Source organism: Anabas testudineus, chromosome 18 (genome assembly GCF_900324465.2).
Source record: "Anabas testudineus chromosome 18, fAnaTes1.2, whole genome shotgun sequence".
Lineage (NCBI taxonomy): Eukaryota > Metazoa > Chordata > Actinopteri > Anabantiformes > Anabantidae > Anabas > Anabas testudineus.
Window position 1 is genome coordinate 2859091 of NC_046627.1, and position 19335 is coordinate 2878425.

The 19335-nt window shown below is 41.5% G+C and overlaps 1 pseudogene; it reads left to right on the forward strand.

Moving 5' to 3' along the window:
* Positions 1-16760, forward strand: part of LOC113168364 — an 80290-nt pseudogene extending 63530 nt beyond the window's left edge.
* Positions 16761-19335: the final 2575 nt, after the last annotated feature.

The window sequence follows — 19335 nt, forward strand, 5'->3', positions numbered from 1 at the left end:
ATTTTATTACTACTAATAATAATGAATACTTTATTGATTCCATCTGGGAAATTGCGGTTGGACAGCTGCCAGTACGTGTCTGCTCCAGAATCAGATCCAGAAATCAAACCACTCACTCAAATACTGATGTGAAAGTTATTTTAATTCACTAATTAATCTGAAAAATACCTCCCTTACAGACGAAAACCTTCATTTTGTGACGAGCAAGCAACAAAACTAGAGTAAAGACAAAACAGTACGTCGGTCAGAAACATGGCGACAGGTCTGGTTAACGAAACGTGGAGTTCATAAAAAAGCACGACGACTGAACTGACAGAGGCTCAACTGGACTGACGTGACGATGAGCTGAGTGTAAACTCTACAATCAGTAATAAAAAACACTGATCTTCATTTAGAGACACTGGACAGACGATCAGCAAAGACGAGACAACAAAGAAATACACTGTTAATGAGAACAACATGTCGACTTCTGCTGGAGTTCCTCATATGCTCAGCAGACGAAATCCAACAGACAGAGTTAACAGACTGAAAAATAGACCGAGACAATTCTTACCGTTTTCTACCATCTTGTGTCTCATCCAGAGTAAAATTCCTAAAAGTAAACATCTCACAGTTTGGTACCATCGTTATCCAAAGTCTGTGTGGAAATGTGTCCCAATACTTTTAGAGTCACATTCTTCAACAGTGAGTCATCGTGTGAGCTGCTGCAGCTGCTGCAGCTCTTGAAGCTCCACTTACTGATCTATAATCTGTTCCATATGCTGGTTACTTCCTCACTGTGCTGCTGCAGACTGATGTGAAGTGAAACGTTTAGACCAACAAGAAGTAAATCCAGAGATAACTTCCTGTGGATGATTCAGTGTCCTGAATCAGTGGGACCTCTGGACAAACTGTCTCTGCTTCAACAAACTGTCTGCAGCTCTGTGCTGTGAGTCAACGAGGAGGTTTGAGTTGGATTAGACAGAAACTGAAGACAAACTAAAAACATCTGGAACATAACAGACCTGAACAACAACTTTACTGTTCTTCATCGATGTGATTCCCTCTCATGAAGACTGAAGCTCTGGCACTGTTTCAATCAGAAAAAAAAGTTCAGAACAGTCTGTGTGGTCATTCAAGTGTTTTGTTCATTCATACCAAATAATGATTCTACAGTCTTTACAATAAAATATGCAGATGCTCTCTCCCATACTCTGAAACACATTCCAGATTAACCCAAAGAATCTATAAATTACAAATTTAGAAATTATATTATGGGTTAAAGGTTGGTGAGGGGTTTATTATCCCTAACAGGATTAGAGATCCTTCCTACTTTGCAAATGATCAGTGTTTGAATTCAGAAGCAGTCTTTTTTTGTGTGTTTTCTTCAAACACAAAAAATGAAACATTTTTAAAGGAAAACCTTCAGAGATAATAGTTTGTCACTTATGGACTTGTATGGTTGATTTGAAATGATTATTTAAAGAATCAGACAAGTTAGTTGTCTTCAGAGGTTTTTATTGAGAAATATGCCCATATTAGCTTAAATAGAGCACAACTTTTCCTTTGCTTTTCAACTGGACTTGAAGTGTGCCACTATTTTGCCGGCCCTACTGCGCATGTTTTCCAGCTCAGAGGTCTGACAGAGTGATTTTTTGACAATAAAATTAAGCATGTGTGCAAAGCAATGAATATGTCTAACATTTAACTGAGTAACAATTTCCCCAATATTATGAGCTCCATCAGTGACCATCCCACAGACCTTATCAGTGATTCCCCACTCTGTCATCAAATTTGCAATTGCATCTGAAATATTAGCTGCTGTGTGGGTCAAAGGAAAATACTGAACACCTAAAAGTACAGTACCCAGATCTAGGCTGTCTGACACATCATGAAAAGTGACACCAAGGTACGCATCCATGTAGACTGATGTCCACATGTCAGCAGTCAAACTAACAGCTGGAGTCTGCTTATTTTCTGCCAAGGCCGTCTCTTTGGTTACACCGTACCTTGCTTCCACCAGTGCCTTCAGAGTTTTGTGGCTTGGAATGGAGTTTGATGGGTCCAGGATTTGAATGAAGTTTAGGAACCCTTCATCCACAACGATAGAAAAAGACTGACCATCTTTAACTATCAGGTCCACCAAGGCCTCATCCAGCTTCTGTTTTCTGGACACTGTGTGGAAGATAGTTTGCTATATGAACATGATCCACAACATCTACAATAAAAAGACACACACATATATACAGTATATGTACATTTATATTTAGCTTACTGTGAGGATTCCCAGTGTTGACAGGGTCACTGGTTTGCTGGATGTGATGGTCATCATGCCTGGCACGTAAGTGTGGCAGCTGTAAGACAACTCTTGTGTGCAGAGTAAACACAGCACCTAAAAGCAATTGTAATTTTGAGAGCCATTTAAAAATTTTAAATACAATTCAAGATTTAAAAAACTTTATTAATCCCAGAGGGAAATTGTTTGCCTTATTATATTTGTTCTCAAAACAGACAGAAAGAAAAGGAACCACAACCAGGAAAGATCCAACACCAACATAAATACACAATAACATCAATACTGTAAAACTCAATATATATACAGAATATGTAAAATAGATAAATGAAATTGGGTCAAAATATATAGATTCACAGCAAGTTTATGACAGTTTCACTTCCCCCACCTCTTACCAAGGGGGGAGGAATTGTACAGATTGATGGTCACAGGTAGAAAGGATCTCCTGTGGTTCTCTGTGGAGCATTTAATGTTAATAAGTCTTTGATCCGCAGCATGGTGCTGCAGACGTTGAAGGACCTGAGTCTCCTCAGGAAGTACATTCCGCTCTGAGCCTTTCTGTACAATGCTGATGAGTTTTTGGTCCAGTCCAGTTTGTTGTCCAAGTACACTCCCAGGTATTTGTACTCAGATACAACCTCCACCTCCTCCCCCTGTATAGAGAGAGGGATGACAGGACTCCCAGATTTCCTGAAGTCCATCAGCAGCTCCTTTGTTTTACTGATGTTCAGTTGCAGATGGTTGAGTCCACACCAGTCCACAAACTGTCCACCACTCCACGGTACTCCGTGACATCTCCACCCTTAATACATCCTACAACTGCAGAGTCATCAGAGAACTTCTGAAGATGACAGGACTCTGAGTTGTACCTGAAGTCTGAGGTGTACAGGGTGAAGAGGAATGGAGACAGAACTGTCCCCTGTGGAGCACCTGTGCTACAGACCACAGTGTCAGACACACAGTTCTGCAGGCGGACGTACTGTGGGTGGTTAGTGAGGTAGTCCATGATCCAGGAAATCAGAGGAGTGTTAACCTGCATGTTTTTTAATTTCTCTCCCAGCAGTGCAGGCTGGATGGTGTTAAATGCACTGGAGAAATCAAAAAACATGATCCTCACTAAGCCCCCAGGCTTGTCCAGGTGGGTGTAGGTGCGATGGAGCAGGTGTATGATGGCGTCATCCACTCCAGTATGGGGTTGATAAGCAAACTGGAGGGGGTCAAGTGAGGGTTTAACCAGAGGACAGAGGGACTCCAGGATCAGCCTCTCAAAAGCCTTCATAATGTGTGATGTCAGAGCCACTGGTCTGAAGTCATTGAGGACTCTGGGACGTGGCGTCTTATTCACTGGAACCAGGCACGACTTTTTCCACCCTAGAGGAACTCTCTCCAGGTGAAGCCTGTTCAGCTCTCTTCTCACCTGCTCAGCTGAGATTGTTAGGGTGGTGGCTGAGTCGTGTGGGGGAGGGACTGAGGAGCAGTTAGTGAACTGAAGTGGGCTCTGTGGATCAGCCTGGAATCGATTGAAGAAATGATTAAATTCATTGGCTCGGTCCACAGTCCCCACAGTCTCCTGGCTACTGGACTTGTAGACAGTGATGGTCCTCATGCCCCTCCAAACCTCCCTGGTGTTTTTCTGTTGAAGACTATGTTCTAGTTTTCTCCTGTACGTCTCCTTCCCCTCCCTGATCTTGACAGACAGCAGTCTCTGGACCCTCAGTCAGTCCATCAATGTCCTCACCATGAGGTTCACAGAGAGTCTTCCAGTCTGTGTCTTCAAAGCATCCCTGCAGGGCAGAGTGTGCCCCCTCTGTCCACCTCTTTACAGTTTTAATGGTGGGAGGCTGCCTGTGAACCAAAGGTGTGTATTGTGGGAGGAGATGTACCAGGTTGTGATCCGACTTTCACAGAGGGGGGAGGGCAGTGGAGCTGTAGGCATCTTTAACATTAGCATACATCAGGTCCAATGTCCTCTCCCCCCTGGTGGGACAGCTCACAAACTGGGTAAAGGTAGGAAGTGTCTTATTGAGGGTGGCGTGATTAAAGTCTCCACAGATCATAAAGAAGGCGTCAGGGTGTCTGGTCTGCAGGTTGGAGGTGACCGTCTGAATGACGTCACACGCAGCAGCGGCGTTAGCGGATGGAGGCACGTAAACAGATTAATATGGAGTGAGAAAACTCTCTGGACAAATAATATGGACGAAGTCCCACAGCCAAAAGTTCAATATCAGGGCTGCATACACGCTCTTTCACAGTGACATGACCAGGATGGCACCACCTGTTGTTAATGAGAACATCAACCCCCCCTCCTCTCCTGAAACCATCTATATTAACACTGGAGTCAGGAATACCATCATGCAGCCATGTCTCTGTGAAACACATCAAACTACACTCTGTAAAGATTTTCTCCATCCTCACTAGAGCTGTCAGTTCGTCCATCTTATTGTCCAGTGATCTCACATTACCCATAATCACAGAGGGGAGATGAGGTTTGAATCTTCTCACCCTCTCTCTGCGCATCGCTCTTCTCCGTTCTTTATTTCCTTTTTGTTGTTTTTTGCCTCCTCTACATCCCCTCGTTGTCCTTCTTCTGATCTCCTCTGGGATGTTTAAAGTCCCGGACAAAGTTTGATCCTTTACTCCGGCCGTCCTCAGTAAGATCAGCTGATCCCGGGTGTAAATAAAGGAGCTGGCTCCATGGTGATGGAGCAGCTGTTGCGCTCCAGTCTTTCGGATTAGTGAGAGTATGAAACCAAAGGTAAAAACAGAGATAAAAACTCTCTGGAACAACATGATGTGAGAGGGTAGAACTTAATTTCAAAACTAGTTACTTATCTACACAAAAGTAATAAAAATAATAAGATAAAATACAGAAAAGACATCACAAGATGAGAACAACGGTAAATCGACTGCAGCAAGGCAAATATAGTAGTATAAGAAATATAATATGTATGCCATAAACTGTATTGTACCTTAGCAGGTGGAATGGCCAGAACAGACCCATTTAAAAATTAAAAATACAATTCAATTATGGAAATATAATATGAATGCCATAAACTGTATTATACCCCATCTGGTGGAATGGCCAGAACAGACCCATTTAAAATTTAAAAATATTTTTGTTTTGTTTTCATTGCAGGAAAAAGTTGAGCAGTCGGAATGAAAACCACTGACACTGTTTGTCCATGTTCAACCTCCACAGCATCCAGGCACACGTCTCTGAAAAGAGATGTTAGAAGAAGCTGACATTGTCACAAGTTGACGTGGTCCACCTGCCCTACCTACCATCTTTTGGAACAGCCTTTTATCTCTGGTCATGGAGTCTGATCCCACAGTACAACCCATGACAACTTTTAGTAGTAAGAGTGAAAGCAACTTTTTTGATTTATTATAAGCTGATATAATAAAATGATTAACAGTCATTTCAAGAACAAAACTCTCGACCTAAAATCTGCAGCTGATCAAACAGAACCTGTAAATTCTCTCTGTATCTGATGAAGAATTAGTTTCACTGTTTCCTTCATATTTTGTTCACAAAAAAGCCCAGAGTCCAAAAGTCCAGACACGGAAGAAACCAGCACATGTGCGATGAACCAAACCAATAAAGTCTAAAGTGAAGTAGACATAGTTTTCTACTTTATCTCAGACAGTTTACGACCTTGAAACTATAATTTACATTCCCATGAACATGGATCCTGATCCAGATCATTGAGTTTTAAGGCGTCATCTGTGTTATAGTAGGTTAGAGTTTCTGTCACACCCACAGCTACGTCATTAGGAAGACTTCAACTTGAATAAGAATATAATGTAATCCAAGATACTAATTAGAGTATTTTATAGTACATTGATAGAAGTTTTAATTGTACTTCATCTGATTTCCCTCTTTGAACTGGTGCTGTATCTTTAACATGAGGTAAAGAAATTCACAACTTGTACCAAATGTTAATTATTGTATTAAACAACATCATATATTTTACTGTAGTAGTTGTATTAACGTCTTGTTCTTTATTAATTACTATATGTTTGAACCTTCTATCAGCAGTGATCAGACAAACTACTGCAGAACTGAGACCAACATGTTCCTCATTCATTTCACTGGACGTTCAGACCACACAGAGCAGACGTCACCAACGATGGTGAACATGAAGATATTTGTGTCCAACATTCACCACAGTCACTACTTCAGTCAGAGTAACTCTCTCTGTGTCCAGCAGGGGGCAGAAGAAGCTGTTTAATCAGTGCAGGACAAGAGAAGAAGACCAGCTGATGATGAGTCACAACATCCACACTTCACACAGTCTTTATACAAACATAGATGTTCAAAAGCTGTTTCCACTTCAGTTTAACACTAAATGATGTTGGTGCTGTTAATAGTCTGTGGTTATGGTTTGTGAATGTTTGTGCACAGTAGAGAGGTGTGGATCTGTTACCACAAACAAACAAGAACAAGTTAAAGTTTCCATTTTAACACCTTTGTATAAACCACAGAACTATGAGAAAAACAGCTGCTACATTTAGACCAAAGTTTATTGATGCTTCAGAGAAACAAGTGAATAAAATATAAATAAAAAGTAAAGTTAATGTGGAATCACTGAAAACTGTATAAGTGGGTTATACAAAAAATAATCCATGTCTAAAAATGAAATAAAAGAATTTAAGGTGTTGTAACCAGTTCCAGATCAGCAGGTGGACGTCAGTGTTTGAACTGTTGTGAAGGTGTGAAGCTCGACTTCAGTGAAGAGTAGACGACCTCTGGTTCTGGAGAAAAGTCTGAACACAAACACACAGTCACACGTTTGTTAATCAGCCTCTGACGACATGATCTCTCTTTTTATTTGCTGATGACTGAAACATTTTAGCTTCCTTGAAGAAGAAGAACACATTGATCACAATGGATCAGTTCAGAAGTGATGCTCTGTGGTGACATCATCATAGTCATCATCCAATCCCTGCTCCGCCTGGAGGGGTGAGGTCATCACCATGGAGACAGACAGGTGATTTTCTACAGTCAGAAAATGTTAAAAAGAAAAAGTAGATTTTGATTGATTGATTGATTGATTGATTGATTGATTGATTGATTAATTGATTGATTGATTAGTGTTTGTGAGGTCAGTGACTGATTCAGAGTGTTACCTGTGGGTCTGTGTCGATATAAAGACACCATGATGAGAGTGGAGATGAAGTACGGACAGAACACCACCAGGTGGAGGACCAGTCTGAACACAAGCTGGAGGGAGGTGGAGGCAGGAGGTAATGCTGTAGAGTCAGTGGTGGGTGGTTGTGTGGTTGTAGTTGAAGGTTCTTCTGTAGAGAGAATCCACCTGTTCAGGTGAATGTGTGGATGTAATAAATGTTGAACTCAGAGTTTTCCTCCTGACCTGTGACGGAGATCCAGCTGGGTGGAGACTCTCCATGACTGCTGATGTGACACTTGTAGAGGCCTTCATCAGACTTGGTAACATGGTGGATGGTCATGTGACCTGTAGGCTCAGTCCTGATGAGGGAGCCATCTTTATAGAAATCAGCTGGGAGCTTGGAGGGAGGGCTCTTTGTTTGACAGTGCAGAGTGACATCATGTCCCTCCATCACAGGGAGGACAGGACTCTGCAGGATCACTGATCCACCTCAACACAGAGACAAACTACAGCATTTCATCCATTTCCACACAGACTCATCAACACTAACTCCACAGTCTGATCTTACCAGAGACAGTGATGTTGATGATGCTACTGGTTGATCCCTCTCTGGACTCACACCAGTAAACTCCACTGTCCCATGGGTTGATGAAGCTGATTTTACATGAAGAACCATTTCCTTCTCCCCATCCATCTTCACACTGAGTCATGTTTTCTCTGGTTGTGTTCCTCCTCAGTGTCCATCCAGCAGAGCTGTCGTCCTCCTCACAGCTCAGAGACACAGACTCATCTTCAAACAGCTGAGATCTGTTGGGACTCACAGTCAGACGAGCTGCAGAAAGATTCATGCAGAAATTGCACAAATTAGTTTTGAAGCACCAACTAGTTATTGGAGTTACATTTCAACATTACATTATATCAAGAATGAAGTAAATTAATATTTCTGTCTTCTTTTCCTGAACTTTGTTGAGAGCTGCATATTTCTGTCAAATTTGGAATCTGAAATTAAAAACTGTTCCTAAGTTACATCAGAGAATGTAGATGAAACAAATATCTTAAGTAAGTATTAAGTATTTTATTAATGTCTGTTCCTCGAACTAAACAAAAAGTTAGAAAAACCCAGAGTCTGTTTTAATAATCTAATTAACATAGAGACCTCAAATTCAGAGCACACTGATTGTGCAGCCAGCACCTCTGATCTGAAGTTAGGACTGTTAAATATTAGATCTCTTACATCTAAAGCTCTTACTGTTAATGAAACTATCACAGATCAGGAGTTTGATATACTCTGTTTAACAGAAACCTGGATTAAACAGGATGAGTATGTAGCTTTAAATGAAGCAACTCCTCCTGGATACAGCTACATTCACCAGCCTCGTCTGACTGGTAGAGGAAGAGGTGTCGCAGTTATTTACAATGATAATCTGACTATCGTACAAAAGCATGTACACAAATTTAAAGCTTTTGAATGTCTTTATAGTAACATAATAAGTATAGATACAAATATAAAGTCTGCTCAGCCGATCCCGCTAATTATAATTTACAGAGGCCAGGGCCCTACTCTGAATTTCTTTGTGAATTTGCAGATTTCCTTTCTAACCTAGTCATTTCTGTAGACAGAGCGTTAATTGCTGGAGATTGGTGCCAAAATAAATTCTAAATAATTTTTTCAATAACAAAATTGTAAATATAAGGCATAAAATTCAAGATTGAATACCAGACAATGTAATTGACGCAGGTGACGAGCTAACCTCAGCAGATCAGTACCTAGATTACTTTACTCCTCTTGAAGAGAATGAATTAATTTCACTCATCTCTTCTGCAAAATCTTCAACCTGTACATTAGACCCTATACCGACACACTTTCTAAAACAGATAGTGCCAGAAATAATAGAACCCCTGCTGACAATCATAAATTCCTCTCTCAGCTGTGGGTATGTCCCAAAGTGTTTTAAATTAGCAGTTATTAAACCACTAATCAAGAAACCTGATCTCGACCCTTGTCAGCTGTCAAATTACAGGCCGATATCAAACCTCCCCTTTATCTCAAAGATTCTCGAAAAGATAGTAGCTGGGCAGCTATCCTCGTATCTTCATAGAAATAACATACACAAACTCTATCAGTCAGGATTTAGGCCTCATCACAGCACAGAGACGGCACTTGTTAAAGTAGTAAATGACCTCCTATTGGCCGCTGATCAGGGTAGTGTCTCTATGCTTGTACTACTCGACCTCAGTGCAGCTTTTGACACCATTGACCATAGTATTCTCCTTCACAGACTAGAAAATGTTGTTGGAATTAAGGGAACAGCCCTCTCCTGGCTTAGGTCCTATTTGACTGATCGTTATCAGTATGTAGATCTAAATGGCGATTACTCCACATGCTCTCCAGTGGAGTTTGGTGTTCCACAGGGTTCAGTTTTAGCCCCACTGCTTTTTTCCCTCTACATGCTTCCTCTGGGCAACATAATCCGAAAGCATGGTATTAACTTTCATTGTTATGCTGACGACACACAGTTATATGTTTCATCAAAACCAGATGAGATCAAACAGCTTAATAAAGTTGAGCAATGTGTAAAGGATATACCAGACTGGATGCTAATTAACTTCCTTCTGCTAAATCCTGATAAGACAGAAGTACTAGTTATAGGATCATCTGCAGCTAGAAGCAAGATTTTAGATCACACCGTAACTCTAGATGGCCTTTCCGTTACATCTAGTGCAACAGTCAAAGACCTTGGTGTGATTCTAGATTCCAGTCTTTCATTTGAAGCTCATGTAGATAATGTCACCAGGACAGCTTTCTTTCACCTCAGAAATATTGCCAAGATAAGGAATATTTTGTCACTAAATGATGCAGAAAAATTAGTCCATGCTTTCATCACCTCTAGGTTGGACTACTGTAATGCCTTACTGTCTGGCTGTTCAACCAGGTGCATAAACAAGCTTCAGTTAGTTCAGAATGCAGCAGCGAGAGTCCTCACTAGAACCAGAAGATATGAGCACATCACGCCTATCTTATCTACACTTCATTGGCTCCCCGTGAAATTTCGCATTGATTTTAAAATACTACTTTTCACATTTAAAGCATTAAATGGTCTTGCGCCACAGTATCTAAGTGAACTGCTAGTGTCTTATGATCCACCACGCCTACTTCGATCAAAGGATGCTGGCTACCTGTCAGTACCTCGTATCTTAAAAACTACAGCTGGGGGCAGAGCCTTTTCTTACAAAGCCCCAAAGTTATGGAATAGCCTTCCAAATAGCGTTCGGGACTCAGACACAGTCTCAGTGTTTAAGTCTAGGCTGAAAACCTATTTATTTAGTCAAGCATTTGAGTAAATAGATTTGGGAAGGACTCATGGACGTAGAGCATTATGGTGAACTGGTATGTTTAGATGCTGTCTTCCCCACTCTCACTAATCACTCAGGTTTGTTGATGGTGAAGTGTTCGGTTGCTCTACATCCCAGGGAGCCCTCATGTCTGTGTTTCCTTCTGGCTCAGCCTTTTAGTTAGGCTGTCAAGTGTTTCTTTGAGGTCTTGACTCAACGCTCGATAGTCCAGCACTGGAATTTCCTACAAGTCTACCAGAGCCTCCAATAACTAACTGGACTCCACATTAACTTAAAGACATTAACTGTTATACTGAACTGCCTGCTGCCTACACAGCATGTAATCACCCATATGAGGATGGGTTCCCTGTTGAGTCTGGTTCCTCTCAAGGTTTCTTCCTGTTGCCTTCTCAGGGAGTTTTTTCTTGCCACTGTCGCCCTCGGCTTGTTCATCAGGGACAATCTGATTTCATGATTCATACACATTCACTGTTCATGTACTGTTCTTTGGTTGTAAAGCTGCTTTGTGACAATGTCAATTGTAAAAAGCTCTCTACAAATAAAATTGAATTGAATTGAATTGTTGTGAACAGCTCACTAATCACTCAGCAGTATTCACGTTTCAAGAGAATCGTTTTTACACTAATAGATGATGTTGTAGGTTAATTAATCGGTTCATTAATATGCAGTTAATGAAAGGTGGTTTTGGAAAAAGTCTGTGTCTCCAGGAGTTAAAGAACTCACAAAAGTAAAATCAGTTTCTTGGTAAATATGGTCGTTCTTCAACAAAGGCTCAATCTGAACGAGTGTTAGCTTCAATCACCTTCATCCATTTATCAAAAACACTGTACAAGTGTAAGTTAAGGAGCTGCTGGTTAAAATCAGAAACTTGATGTTTTAACATCTTTACAGAATCAGAAGAGAAGTTTACTGACCTTGGTTTGTTGTGCAGCACAGCCGTGAGATCACGACTGAAGAAGAAATAAATAAATAAATAATATTATGGGAGTGGGAGATAGAAATGAATTCATGGTAAATAACTGGAAACACACTTTTCTACTGGTTATTTCAGTGTAATCGTCATGAATCAGAGTCAAACACAGCTCTGCACAAACAGCTGGAGACTTTTTGAAGTTGACATGAGATCAGAGAATTTCAGCACTTGCTGCCTGATCAGCAGGTTTTGTATTATTCTGAATTATTTAGATTTCTTGATGATGATCAGTACCTGAAGTCAGAGTGTATGAAACATAAAGAACCAACCTGAGCTGTAACTATACAGAGGGAGGGCTGGACGGAGTCTCATACTGGTTCTAACTTAACTTGTTCATCATAACTTTGTATAGTACAATGGATCATTATTCTAATAAATAGCTAAATATGAAAACACTTTTTGTAAGTTGAATATTACTTCAATACTGAAGCAGCATCGCTCTGTGGCTAAATTAAACTGAATGTGTTGCCTCATAGTTACCCAGTTAGCTAGTTAACTAGCATATTAGCAAGATAATTATCTAACTTACTGCAAATGGAAAGAAGTAGAGTTTAAAGTTAGTTTTTAAAGCTGCTTAATGACATTTTTTCACTGTTGATCTTTATCGTGATCCACACCGTCAGATTACAAATTATTTAACATCTAGTTTACATTTTAAAGCCCAGATTTTGATTTGTTTGCTTTTTTTGTCAAATTTCTTGACAAACTGTGTGATCCTGCGATCACCAACAAATCTGACAATAATAAAAAACAAAACAACACATGTTGTACTCACAGAGCAGCCACTGAAGAGCTGTTTGGTCCATTGTTACACTTTGTGATGTGAGATCATCAACACGTTTGGTCAGAGCAGTTAGTTTTACTTCCTTCCTCTTTTTTATTTGAGTATGTAGGTGTGACATTTCCTTCTAAGCCGATGACAGGAGAGAACACATTTAGTTTTATGTTAATATCTCACAGATAAACCATCAGCACTGAGCCAATATGTTGTTCGAGGTCTTGTATAAACATCTTCCACCAAACAGAATACAGTGACAGGATGAACTTAGCATTATCTGAAGAATCAACTAATGAGATTCAAGATTCTAAAAAGTTCATTAATCACATGTGGGAATTGTTTAACATTCACATTTATCTGTTATTTTTGTTTGTTTTTATTATTTTGTTTTAGAGTTGTTGCTTTGTTTGTATCTGATCAACAACACAAGCAAAAGAACTGTAAGATCATAAACAGCGTGGACGCTGCAGAGGTGAGAAACTTCACAGGAAATACTTCAGTACTGAACGTCTCAGGTGCAGTTCCTACAAATATAGCAGCATAAAGAGAGATGGTCACGTGACGACCAGAGCTCTGTAGCTTCAGTCTACATGTTGTCTGTTCTCCTTCTTAGTATTGTTGCTATAATGTAAAAACACATACTGACCCAGACATTAACACCCAGATCCACTAATCTACAACTATTTATTTATTGACTCTTACTTCGAATAAAAGAACAAAGTTGATTATGGAGTAAATTAAATGAATGATTCTAACCTGAACCTTAATCTAAGTCTGTTTGAGAACCAGACAATCCCAGAAGAGTAAACTGGTTCTACTAACATATACCAGTACACATGCACACACTTACACTGACTGAAGCCTAATTCCCAGTAAGCCTGTTAAACTCAGCAGCTTGAATGTGTGTCTGTGTGTTATTAGTGTTACACTGCTGACTCAGGAGGATCAGAGGGTGACAGAGGAGACCGTCCTGCTGGGTCTTCACTTCAGTTCCTCCTTTTTTCTCCTTTTTCTCTTTTGAAACTTAACATTAAAAGGATTTAAAGAGGTCAGAAATATCAGTTTGTGTGTGGGGGTGTTACTCTTCTGTTTCCATGGCGATGAGATTGATGCACAGCTGGCGGATACAGGCCTAGTAACCGAGGGCAACAGATTATCACCTGACAGGTAGGTAAAGAGATAATGGAGTAGTTTCTGGAAGATTTGTTAATACAGTCAAAACTTTATGTGGCTCTATGAAGATGTGTGATGGTGATAACAGTGATGACAGCCTTGATTCTTAGTTGGTCTGAAAATATTATTAAAGCAAAACTGTGTTTATTACTAAAAATAATAAAACCTCTTTGGTAGATGTCACACCAGATAACTGGAGTTGTTTTAGTTTAATGTTTCTCTCTCTAACAACAGAAAGTCAGGGGACCAGCACCTCAATGGATAAAGTAGCTCCATTAGCTCCTCCCTCCACGTCAATGTCAACAACAACAACAACAACAACAACGAGGAGGAGTAAGACACACACATTCAAAAGATACAGTTTAATCTAAGTGTTTATGGACACAGCTGATCTCTCTGATCTGTTTCATGCTGCAGGGACGAGAAAAAGAAAAAGAAGAAAGAGAAGAAAGAGAGAAAAGAGAAGAAGGAGTAAGTTTTATCTTTAGGATTCTTCTACGATCTAATAAAAGCAGTAATACAACAATTACTGCCACAAACATCCATGTTTCATTGTGCAGCCGTCGCCCAACACACTAAAAACTAATCAACCAATGTTCTTTATGTTCTTTTACTGTGACCTTTTAATTAGTTTTAATTCTGACATTTTAAAATCAGCTCCTCCTATTTTATTTCATTTTAAACTATTTTTATTTTCTTCTCATCTAGGAAGGAGAAGAAGGAGAAGAGAGAGAGGAAACAGAAGGAGAAAGAGGAGAAAGAGAAGGAGAAGGAGAAGAAAGCCAAAGAGGAGGTGTAGGTTTGATTTACTGAACCAAATACAGATATTTATAACTCAGAGCGACTGTACAACGACTAATGAACCACAATGAGTGGAATCATTAATAGAGACAATGAAAGGTATGTTTTAATATTTATTTTCTTTGTGTCCAGTCCAAAGGAGATCACAGTGATCGATCCGGCAGGTAACACCTACTACTACTGGCTGTTTGTTATCACCGTACCTGTGATGTACAACTGGACCCTGATCATAGCCAGGTACCAAACACATGCTCGTTCTTTCCAGTAACTCTTGTTCTTTTGATAATTTCTTATCTTCTATACGTCTTCCTGTGTTTCAGGGCGTGTTTTGAAGAGCTTCAGACCGACTATTTGGTCCTCTGGTTCATCGTGGACTTGATCTGTGATCTCATCTACCTCGCTGACATGTTTTTCAGAACCAGGACCGGTCCGACCACACACTTCCAAACACACACACACACACACATCAAATGATTAATTCATGCAAACGTCATTTTCATCATCATTCAACAGGTGCTCACACACCAACACATAGACACATGTCACTGTTTTAAAACATACATTAACACTGCTGAACGCAGCTTAATGAAGAAGAATTAAAGTTCTGACGTATATCAGAAAAATAAAAGGGTTTGGAGCCAACTAGTGGAAAATGTAGGAGCTGCAATGTTGCAGACCACCTGTTACCCACTCGTCTGATGTGAACTTGGTTCATCAGGATGCTGGAGTTCTTCCAGAGGACTGAAACAAGGACAAACTACCCCAACGCTCTCCGCATCTCCAACCTCGTCATGTACATCGTCATCATCATCCACTGGAACGCCTGCCTCTACTACTCCTTCTCTAAGGCCATCGGTGGGGTCTGAATCCTGACTCTAGTTCTTTGGTTGATGGCTACTTTACCAAAGACTCTAACACCGTGTCTTCTCCAGGTTTTGGTGCCGACAGGTTTGTTTATCCCGACCCGTCAGATCCAGAGTTGGGTCGTCTGGTGAGGAAGTACGCCTACAGTATGTACTGGTCCACGCTGACACTCACCACCATTGGAGAAACGCCGCCTCCTGCGGAGAACTCAGAGTACTTCTTTGTAGTCACAGACTTCCTGGTGGGTGTGAAATGTAGATGTAATAAACGTTTGAGTACTAACACAAACATATAATTAATAATATATAATAATATTTTTAATAATAGTATTAATAAAACAGGTCAGATGTTTAAGTGCATTAATGTTAAATGTTGTTTGCAGCCAAAGTACAAACTTAAAAAATGAGGTTCAATAATCAACTCTACTTCTCTGGTACCACGTTTCATGATGTTAATCAGTTATTTAATAAGTAATCTCCAGGAATGGATTTCATATTTTCTGTTCTACTCTTCCTCAGGTGGGTGTGTTGATTTTTGCCACCATCGTCGGTAACGTCGGTTCCATGATCACCAACATGAACGCTGCCAGAGCCGATTTCCAGGCTCGTATTGATGCCAATAAGAAAACTGTGGATGATGATGTGATCAACATCAACACCCACCTGGACATCCTGGAAAGAGTCTACACAGAAGTCTGGAATGAGTCTGAGGTGGATTCGATGCACCACCAGCAGTGGTGGGTGTTGAGCTCCCTCTGCTGCTGGTTTCTCTGATAATATCCTGAATGATCCACTTCATGTTCTTGTAGCCTGGCAGCCAGATGTGTTTGCTGGTTAGGGTTCACATCAGGGAGCCTCTCCTCATCGAGCTCCATCCTGAATACTGCATCTGACTCGAAGGACAAATGTTCTAAAGGAAAATCAGGGCTGAATAATCAGAGGATCTTCACAACAACCAGGATGGTGTATCTGTCAGGATCCAGAAGGAGGCTGAGACGTCACTTCCTCTTTAACTGGAGGTGAACCAGTGGGATTTATTGGAGCAGTTCACAGTATTACAACAAGTCTGGAGTTAAATAACAAAGGTGTCAAATAAATGAACTCCAGTAACACACGTGTAACTAAAGTGACAATGTACCAATGGACATACAGCATATAGTTCTTAATTAACCATCAGATGTAGCTTCAGCATTTCTACAACAGTAACAGAACTCTGTTAAACATAGAGAGAGCTTCATCCACAAATAAGCAGAGGTGACATGTGACCAGGTAACAAGGAACAAGGACGACACCCAGTGGTTAAAAAGGAATCCTACATACTGATGTCCACCCCCAACAGTCACTCCTACATCAACATCACAGTACTGGTTCAGTTTAACATCATCTTTACCAGAACTACCAGTACATACAAACATTCTCCATGATGTTCAGCAGCCTGCTCTCAACAACCTGATTATTTCCTGAACTTTGATCCCATCACTCATCGAGTGCCGCCATGCAGCCATGTATCTGTGTTTCACAGAGACATGGCTGCATGACTGTTTACGTTCCTCCATCCGCTAACGCCGCTGCTGCGTGTGACGTCATTCAGACGGTCACCTCCAACCTGCAGACCAGACACCCTGACGCCTTCTTTATGATCTCTGGAGACTTTAATCACGCCACCCCCAATAAGACACTTCCTACCTTTACCCAGTTTGTGAGCTGTCCCACCAGGGGGGAGAGGACATTGGACCTGTTGTATTCTAATGTTAAAGATACCTACAGCTCCACTGCCCTCCTCCCTCTGGGAAAGTCAGATCACAACCTGGTACATCTCCTCCCACAATACACACCTTTGGTTCACAGGCAGCCTCCCACCATTAAAACTGTAAAGAGGTGGACAGAGGGGGCACACCTTGCCCTGCAGGGATGCTTTGAAGAGACAGACTGGAAGACTCTCTGTGAACCTCATGGTGAGGACATTGATGGACTGACAGACTGCATCTCTGACTACATTAATTTCTGTGTGGACACCCAGGTACCTACAAAAACCATTTGCTGCTTCCCAAACAATAAGCCCTGGGTCACTCAGGACATTAAAGCCATCCTGAATGACAAAAAGAAGGCATTTAGATCAGGAGACAGGGAGGAAGCAAAGAGGGTCCAGAGACTGCTGTCTGTCAGGATCAGGGAGGGGAAGGAGGTTTACAGGAGAAAACTGGAACAAAACCTTCAACATAACAACACCAGGGAGGTTTGGAGGGGTATGAGGACCATCACTGGCTACAAGTCCAGCAGTCCAGAGACTGTGGGGACTGTGGACCGAGCCAATGAATTGAATCATTTTTTCAATCGATTCCAGGCTGAGTCACAGAGCCCACTTCAGTTCACTACCTGCTCCTCAGTCCCTCCCCCACACGACTCAGCCACCACCCTAACAATCTCAGCTGAGCAGGTGAGAAGAGAGCTGCACGGGCTACACCCCAAAAAGTCTGCAGGTCCTGATGGAGTCAGCCCAAGGGTGCTGAAAGCCTGTGCTCCTCAGCTATGTGTTGTTCTCCAACACATCTTCAACCTCAGCCTGCACCTGGAGAGAGTTCCTCTAGGGTGGATAAAGTCGTGCCTTGTTCCTGTGAATAAGACGCCACGTCCCAGAGTCCTCAATGACTTCAGACCAGTTGCTCTGACATCACACATCATGAAGGCTTTTGAGAGGCTGATCCTGGTCAAACCCTCACTTGATCCCCTCCAGTTTGCCTATCAACCTCAACTTAAGGTGGATGACGCCATCATACACCTTCTCCATCGCACCTACACCCACCTGGACAAGCCTGGGGGCTTAGTGAGGATCATATTTGATTTCTCCAGTGCATTCAACACCATCCGTCCTGCACTGCTGGGAGAGAAATTAAAAAACATGCAGGTCAACACTCCCCTGATTTCCTGGATCATGGACTACCTCACTAACCGCCCACAGTACATCCGCCTGCAGAACTGTGTGTCTGACACTGTGGTCTGAAGCACAGGTGCTCCACAGGGGACAGTTCTGTCTCCATTCCTCTTCACCCTGTACACCTCAGACTTCAGGTACAACTCAGAGTCCTGTCATCTTCAGAAGTTCTCTGATGACTCTGCAGTTGTAGGATGTATTAAGGGTGGAGATGTCACGGAGTACCGTGGAGTGGTGGACAGTTTTGTTGACTGGTGTGGACTCAACCATCTGCAACTTAACATCAACAAAACAAAGGAGCTGGTGATGGACTTCAGGAAATCTGGGAGTCCTGTCATCCCTCTCTCTATACAGGGGGAAGAGGTGGAGGTCGTGTCCGAGTACAAATACCTGGGAGTGTACTTGGACAACAAACTGGACTGGACCAAAAACTCATCAGCATTGTACAGAAAGGCTCAGAGCCGGATGTACTTCCTGAGGAGACTCAGGTCCTTCAACGTCTGCAGCACCATGCTGCGGATGTTTTATGAGTCTGTAGTGGCCAGTGTCATCTTCTATGCTGTGGTCTGCTGGGGCAGCAACATGAAGGTGGCAGACACTAACAGACTAAACAAACTGATTAGGAGGGCTGGCTCTGTTCTGGGGGTGGAGCTGGACCCTCTACATGTTGTAGCTGAGAGGAGGATGCTGTCCAAACTCCTCTCAATCTTGGACAATCCCTCCCACCCACTGCACAGTGTGTTGGTTGGACAGAGGAGCACGTTCAGCCAAAGACTCATTAACATTAAATGTTCCACAGAGAACCACAGGAGGTCCTTTCTACCTGTGTCCATCAATCTGTACAATTCCTCCCCCCTCTGTAAGGGGTGGGGGAAGTGAAACTGTCATATACTTGCTGTGAATCTATATATTTTGACCCAATTTCATTTATCTATTTTACATATTCTGTATATATATTGAGTTTTTCGGTATTGATGTTATTGTGTATTTATGTTTGTGTATTTATGTTGGTGTTGGATCTTTCCTGGTTGTGGTTCCTTTTCTTTCTGTCTGTTTT